This window comes from Hemicordylus capensis, chromosome 8, assembly GCF_027244095.1.
Source record: "Hemicordylus capensis ecotype Gifberg chromosome 8, rHemCap1.1.pri, whole genome shotgun sequence".
In the NCBI taxonomy this organism is placed as follows: Eukaryota; Metazoa; Chordata; class Lepidosauria; order Squamata; family Cordylidae; genus Hemicordylus; species Hemicordylus capensis.
In genome coordinates, this window is record NC_069664.1 from 5,185,239 (window position 1) to 5,193,560 (window position 8,322).

Consider the following 8,322-nt stretch of genomic DNA (forward strand, 5'->3'; position numbering starts at 1 on the left):
ATTTTATACTCTTGTGAGTTCAGTTGCTGTTTTTGCCCTGAAAAGCCCACCTCTTAGAAATAGCATGGGGGGGAGGGGGATGATGCGTAACTTTCAGCAGTGGAGGGGGGCCTCCAGGATGGGGGGCACTCCAAACACCAAAGGCCTTTAGGTCCAGGCTCCAAAGTTACCTAGGTACACCTCTGATATAATCTACCCTAGGGAGACAGAATGAAAAATGGAGGATTTGTCATTATATGATCCAGTCTATTCCTCTTGTGCTCTGGGCAAACTAGGACTGACCTTGTTTGACCAAGATCTCTTTCATTTAACCCAATTTAAACACGTTGGGCAGGGGAGAGGTCTGCCTACCAACCTGCAATTCATCCCATCAGTGGCAATGTTCTCAAATGTCCGTCCCTCACTCCAGACCATCTTCGCCTTTATTTCTTCGGCATTTGCTGCTCATGAAACAGGATCTCGGCCTCGGTTTCTCCAGCAAGAGCTGCACCAACTCTAGCCTAGGACTTCTGAATGCCACAACTCTTCCAACAAACTATGGCAACCCTTGATTCTAGCAGACAATATTGACGACTTTTTATTCAGCATATTTGTATACCGCCCAAAACTCATGGCTCTGGGCCATTTACAATAAAACACAGATTAAGACAACTTGAAATAAGGATCAATTCTGTGTGCTTGACAGAAACAGCATCTTCAGCATCCTATAAGCATGTCAGTAAGCAAAACTATACAAAGACAATTAACATTGATCTTTATTTCTACATCAAATCCCACCCCCACACCCCTTCGGATCAAGGGGAGAAAGTCTGTAGGATCCTAGCAGGAAGAGACCTGGAGCCACTTAAGAGCTACCTGAGGGACTGGGGCTAGGAGCGTGTTCTGGCCTTTCAATCTTTTAGTCTCAATGTGCTTTTTCTCATCATTTCCATATGCTGCTTTGAATATTATTTATTTTAACACACTAGTTGGTCTAAAACATCTAATCTGCTTTGATAATGCTTCAATTTGGGGGGCTCCCCAGTGCCAAGACCTGAAGTCCAGCATGAAAAAAGCCACTCCCAAACCAGATAAGGGCTCTTCAGTATATGAACACTACAAAGGCCATTCTCCAAAAATTTTAGGGGATCTCCAGCGCCAGGACCTGAAGTCCAGCATGAAAAAAGCTGCACCCCAGACAAATCAAGGACTCCCCACTGCAAAGACGTGAAGTCCAGCATGAGAAAGCTGCTCCCAAGCCAGATCCGGGGTCTTCAGTATATGAACACTACAAAGGGCAGGCTCCAAATATTATAGGGGCTCCCCAGTGCAAAGACATGAAGTCCAGGATAAAAAAAGCTGCACCCCAGCCAGATCAGGCGCTCCTAGTATATGACAATTACAAAGGCCATGCTCCAAACATTATAGGGGCTCCTGAGTGCAAAGACATGAAGTCCAGCATGAAAAACATGCACCCCAAATAGATCAGCGGCTCTTCAATATATGACCACTACAAAGACCATGATCCAAACATTATAGGGGCTCCCCAGTGCAAAGACATGAAGTCCAGCATGAAAAAAAGCTGCTCCCCAAATAGATCAGCGGCTCTTCAGTATATGACCACTACAAAGGCCATGCTCCAAATATTATAGGGGCTCCCCAGTGCTAAGACTTGAAGTCCAGCATGAAAAAAGCTGAACCCCAAGGCAAATCAGGGGCTCTTCAGTATACAGACTATGAAGGCCATGTTCCCACAATTTGGGGGGCTCCCCAGTGCAGAGACGTGAAGTTCAGCATGGGGTAGCTGAATCCCCGCTATAGAAGAGGCCACTGAGTGTATGGACACTCAATCCATCCTCTTCAGTCCACGTCCCTCTCAAATCAGGGGCTACTCAGTGCAGGGACATCCAGTCCATCCTGAAGCAGCCAGGCTCCAGGTCTATCAGCCTCTACTCAGGGATGCCTTGCAGAGAGAAAGCCAGCAATGAGGCCATCCACCTTGGAGAAGCAGAATCTCCCCTTTTCTTCTGTGAAGCTTCTCGAAAGCCAGTCTTCTCCACCTACTTCTTCCCCCTTCAAGTCTCCTGTTGCTCCTTTCTGCTTGTTTCTTCCTCCTCCTGCTGCACTTCTTTCTTCTGTCTTTTCTCCCCCTTGCCTTCAAAAGCATGGAAAAATCTTCTTCAAGACCTTTACTTTTTTTCCCCTTTAGAAGGCCTTCTTGAGGACCAGGGCTGCTCATCCAAGAGCCCAACCCGAGGAGAATGAGAACGGAAAGCTTCAGGCCACGTCTCCTTGCCTGGCCAGAGTCCACTCACCATGTGCCTTCAGCCAGCAGAGCCTGCTCATCACACCACCACGCTGCTTGAAAAGGTCAGGCAGGCTGCAGTTCTCCATGGGCATGGAAGACCAAGCAGGAGGTCTGGGCAGGTGGGAGATGCCTCCTCAACACCACTCAGAGCATGAAGGGCAAAGTCAGGCAGCAAGGACTGGAGATAGCCACCCCCTGGCCAAATCAGAGGCATCTCAGCGCACAGACGTAAAGCCTGGCACAAGACAGCAATGCTCCCAGCCCCAGCCGGGGTGGCTCAGCGCACATACCTAAGGCTCGGCGCGAGAAAGCAATGCCCCCAGCCGGGCCCAGCCAGGGGCAGCTCAGCCCACATACATCAAGCAGTGGCGCGAGAAAGCAATGCCCCCAGCACCACTCGGGGACGGCTCAGCACACATACTTCAGGTCCAGCATGAGAAAGCCACCTCCCACCCAATGGAGGGACTCAGTGAACAGAGATTAAGTACAGCCTGAGAAGGCCACACTCCCACCCCTTGAGGGGCTCCTGAGTGCAAAGACATGAAGTCCAGCACCAGGGAGCCACGCTGCAGACCAATCAGCCCTCGATACACGGCAGAGAGGAAGACAGAAAGGAAGCCATCCGACTGGTGGAAGCACAGCCTGCCCCTTCCTTCGGTAAAGCTCCTGGAGAGCCAGTCTCCTCCAGCGACTTTCCACGTCTCCTCTTGCGTCTTTCTGCTCCTTTCTCTTCCTCCTCCTGCACCTCTTTCTTCTCTCCATTCTCCCCTTTGCCTTCAAAAACAAAGAAAAAAGCTTCATACCTTTCAAGAACTCCTGCTCACTTGGCAAAGAGGCACCTTTTCACGGGGTGATTCTCTTTAGTTGGCAGGGGGGGAGTTACTGGCCCTCTCCGCCCGCAGCACAGGACCTCCAGTGAATGTTGCTGCTGTCTATCTTCTGTGCCTTTGTGAGATTGTGAGCCCCTTGGAGACAGAGATCCATCTTATTGTGTAGAAAGCGGATAAATACTAAAAAATAAATAATCTACTCTTTTCCCTCTTTAGAAGGGTTTCTTGAGGACCAGGGCTGTTCATCCAAGAGCCCAACCCAAGGAGAATGAGAATGGAAAGCTTCAGGATTCAGCAAGCGTCTCCATGCCTGGCCAGAGTCCACTCACCGTGTGCCTTCAGCCAGCAGAACCCGCTCATCACACCACCAGGCTGCTTGGAGGTCAGGGAAGCCAAAGCGATGGGGCAGTTGGGAGATCCCACCACATCACCACTCACAAGATGAAGGGTGAAGTCACGCAGCCAGGAATGGAGCTAGACAAACTCCAGATAAATGAGCAACCACTCAGCGTACAGACACCAAGTCCATTCTGAGAAGCCCATACTCCCACAATTTTGGGGGCTCCTCAGCACAAAGACATGAAGTCCAGCATGAAAAGAGCTGCACCTCATTCAAATGAGGGGCTCCCCAGGACAAAGTAGTCCAGCATGAAAAGAGCTTCACCCCAACCAGATCAGGGGCTCTTCAGTATGACCACTACAAAGGCCATGCTCCAAATATTATAGGGGCTCCCCAGTGCTAAGACATGAAGTCCAGCAGGAAAAAAGGGGCACCCCAACCACATCAGGAGCTCTTCAGTATATGACCACTACAAAGACCATGCTCCAAATATTATAGGGGCTCCGCAGTGCTAAGATGTGAAGTCCAGCAGGAAAAAAGCTGCACCCCAGATAGATCCAGGGCTCTTCAGCATATGACAACTACAAAGGCCATGCTCCAAATATTACAGGGGCTCCCCAGTGCTAAGACATGAAGTCCAGCAGGAAAAAAGCTGCACCCCAAACAGATCAGAAGCTCTTCAGTATATGACCACTATAAAGATGATGATCCAAGCATTGTAGGGGCTCCCCAGTGCTAAGACATGAAGTCCAGCAGGAAAAAAGGGGCATCCCAACCACATCAGGGGCTCTTCAGTATATGACCACTACAAAGGCCATGCTCCAAATATTACAGGGTATGTATATGACAGTATATGACAACTACAAAGGCCATGCTCCAAATATTATAGAGGTTCTCCAGTGCAAAGACATGAAGTCCAGCATGAAAAAAGCTGCACCTCAGGCAAATTAGGGGTTCCCCCATATACAGACTCTATGAAGGCCATGTTCCCACAATTTGGGGGGCTCCCTAATGCAAAGATGTGAAGTCCAGCATGAAAAAAGCTGCACCCCAGATAGATCCGGGGCTCCCCTGTGCAAAGACGTGAAGTCCAGCATGAAAAAAGCTGCACCCCAGTCAGATCAGGGGCTCTTCAGTATATGACAACTACAAAGGCCATGCTCCAAATATTATAGAGGTTCCCCAGTGCAAAGACATGAAGTCTAGCATAAAAAACGCTGCACCCCAACTAGATCAGGGGCTCCCCAGTGCAAAGACGTGAGGTCCAGCATGGGAAAGACGCACCCCAGCCTCAGGGGCGTAGCTAGGAGAGAGGGGGCCCGTGTTCATCCCTCTCTTGGGCGGCCCCCCAGAGTGAGGGAGACAATGAAGAAAATAGGGAGGGATGGACTGGAGGGCCCTCAGGAGCTGGGGGCCCGTGTTCTTTGAACCCCTTCATTCAATTATAGCTACGCCCCTGCCCAGCCTAATCAGGAGCTCCTCAGTGTACAGCCACTAGGAAGTCATGCTCCCACAATTTTAGCCCTCCCCCAGTGCAAAGAGCTGAAGACCAGCATGGGAAAGCCACACCCCAGCCCAGTTAGGGGCTCCCGCATGTATGGTCACTAAGAAGGCTATGTTCCCACGTTTTTAGGGGTTCCTCAGTGCAGGGACATTAAGTTCAGCACAAGAAAGCCAAGCTCCAGGAACTCAGAGTGATACATGGCAGGGAGAAAGTCAGCAATCAAGCCATCCAATTTGTAGAAGCAGAACCTTTCCATTTCTTCTGTGAAGCATCTTGAAAAATAATCATTTCTACTTCTTCCCTTTTCATGTCTCCTGTTGCTCCTTTCTGCTTGTTTTTCTTCCTCCTCCTGCACTACTTTGTCTTTTCTCCCCTTCGCCTCCTAAACAAAGGAAAAAGCTTCATAAGTTTCAAGAAGAAGTTTCAAGACCTTTACTCTCTTTTGGATGGCTTATTAAAGACCATCTCCTTGGGATTGTTTTTAATGAAAGGCGGTATATACATCTAACAATAAATTTTAAAAAATCTCTGTTCATCAAGGAGTCCAAGCCAAAAATGAGACAACTAGACCTGTTTGGATGGGGCAGTATATAAATGGCATAAATAAATACATAAGGAGAACCAGACCTCAAATCTTAAGCCTTCAGGACTTGTTTCCTTGCCTCTTCACCATGTCCCTTCAGCCAGCCGAGCCTGCTCAGCACACCACACTGCTTGAAGAGGTCAAGGATGCTGCATTTCCACTGTCCTTGCTTCCTCTGTGGGCAGGGCAGACCAAGCTGATTATCTGGGCTGGTTGGAAATGTCACACTTCCACCATCCATACTTTCCTCCACGGGCAGGGCAGACCAAGCTGATTGTCTGGGCAAGTCAGATATGCCATTTCACCACTATTCAGGGGCTTCTTAGAACCAAAGCGTAAAATCTAGGAGAAAGGCACACTCCTACTAAATGAGAGGCCATGTAGAGCAATGAGATACAGTCTAGAACAAGAAAGCAATCCTCTGACTAAATCAAGGGTTATTCAAAGCAAAAACATGGGAGTCCATATAAGAAAGTAATCCTCTAGCTCCTTTGCAGGCTGCTCTGAGTAATGGGTGTCAGGGTACCCATCTTAGCTGTGAGGGGCTACAGCCAAGCCATCTTAGGGACTGCTATGAGAAATAAATCCTATGCTTTCTGGGGTTTCAGGTTTTTATTGTGGATAAGCTTTTTTCATTATTTCCATATGCCACTTTGAATATCATTTTAATACACTAGTTCTAAAGGTTCTAACCTGCTTTGAAAATGCTTCACACTATTTTCGTTAACTCTCCCTAATTAAATTAATGACCTATATTTCCTTTATTATACTGCGCTAGATTTTTAAAAAGATTTTATCCTATTCTTTTAGATTTTAACCTATTCTTGTTTTATTTTATCCTATTTAACGCCTATTTTTGTTTTAGTTTTTACAAATATTGTAAGTCTGTATTTAAACAATATTCCAAGCAGCATATAGAGACAACGGGTGGGGGAAGCCATCCATAATCAAACCCTGGAAACACCCAAGCTCTTTGGAGGGAGCCACCACCTTCCAGACAGGGGAGCCTCCTGCTCACAGGGCTGGGGGCAATATTTACAGGCTACCACGTTGCCACTGAAGCACCAAGGGGCTCTTTCCAGGCCGCCCCTCTTCTCTCCCCGCCGAAGTCGCCTCTCTCAGAGCTGTGTGGGGAGCGCTAGAAACCCGCCTCACAGCAACCCCCCCTTCCAGCATGCACGGCTCTCGAGGGGCTCCTCGCGCGTCCTCTCAGGGCTGCTTCGCGAGACTGAAATGAGAGTGAAAAGAAGAAGACATGCCGCGGGGCGGGCGGGGGGAGGGCCACGCAGGGCATTGCAATGGAGCCTTGAGCTGGCGGCCCGCCTCGGCTTGCCTCCCCTGCTCGCGCCCTCCCCGCTCCGCCTGAGGCGAGGCTGCGCAGCGCTCCCCTCCCCCACAAGAGCTCCTTCCCCTTCAGCCGCCTAAACTCAATGCGAGCGAGGCAACGCGCAGAACCCGTCGAGTTGCCTGGGCGGAGCCAGCAGCCGGCCAATCAACGGCGAGAAGGCAGCCTCGTGCTTTCAAGTCCGGGAGAGCTGGCCAGCAGCCAGCCAATCAACGACCGCGACCAAAGTTTGCGCGCGCGGTGGCTCGACGGGAAAGGAAAAAAGAGGGCTGCGTGCTGCTGAGGGGGGATGGGTGGGGGAAGGGGGAGTGGCCGCGATTGTGGCTTTTCCCGCTTTTATCTCCCCCCCCTTAGAGGGCTACACTGAATGACTGAGCCAAGTTTCCAAGACTTGATGCCCATAGAAAGGACACGAGGGTGTCTAGTTCCCTAGCAAGGAGCACCAAGCTTGCCAGTTCTGACCGAAACGGATCCTGGAGATTATTCCCCCTCCAATATTTCTTCACAATGTCCATTCAGCTCTCCAAGCTCCCTAGCTAGGAAACACACGCCAAAGCTACCAGTTCTTTCTGACAGGAATTGTTCCTGGAGATTTCATTTCCTCCCATATTTCTCCACAGTACTGATGTGAATTCAGTTCGTGCCTTTTAGCCAATCAAACAGACTCAGTGGGAATCAATTAGAGGTATTTAATTTGCTGCTGCAGCCAGCAAGGTAAATCAATGGGCTATCGCTCTGCATTGAAATACAAATTGGTTATAGGTGCATCTTACATTTATACAGACAATCTGAATGATGCTGACACCCCAGACATAGCATACTTGGCAACAAAATGGTGGACTAAGTATCTAGTACGCATGCGAATGATTCATTGTTCATCTGGTGATCACTCCTTATTTGGTTACATCCTGTTTTCTAAACTGTCCTGTGAGAACCAAGTTTCTTTAGATACATTTTAGTGGAGAGAGATAATGACTTTGATCATGAGAGGCCTTGATGGCTCTGAGCCGAGCTGAGCTGGGCTGGGCTGGGGTTACTTTAAGTTAGAATTAGGTTTTCTAAGTAAAATGGAGTTGCTTTGGTTTTCTAAAACACATCTGTACCAATTCCTAGCGGCTCCAGGGGCTGGAGTGGGCAACCCTACTCTAGCAGCCTGACTGGAAGGATTCGGGGGCAGCTGAGGAGGAAAAGAGCCCCCACAGATACTGGGGGGCTCTTTTGCCCAATCTAGCCACTCCGCAAGGGAACGGGGGACCCCTGCATCTGAAGAAATCTTTATTTCGATGTCTTTCGATAGTCTATTATATTTTCCAAGGGATGTTTTCACCCGACTGCCTGAGAGAGGTGTGTTCTTGACACATTTCCCTCAGGCAGCCAAATTAAGACATTCCTTGGAAAAGATGTGGCCTCAAAATGTCTTGGAATAAATATTG

At 49.1% G+C, this 8,322-nt stretch overlaps 1 long non-coding RNA gene across 1 annotated transcript; it reads right to left on the reverse strand.

Moving 5' to 3' along the window:
• Window positions 1-551: 551 nt before the first annotated feature.
• On the reverse strand, window positions 552-7,030 carry LOC128333923 (uncharacterized). Its single transcript, XR_008311120.1, has 2 exons — window positions 5,589-7,030; window positions 552-5,343 (listed from the first exon to the last, which is right to left on the reverse strand). It is a non-coding gene; the product is annotated as an uncharacterized LOC128333923 (long non-coding RNA).
• Between the last annotated feature and the right edge of the window lie 1,292 nt (window positions 7,031-8,322).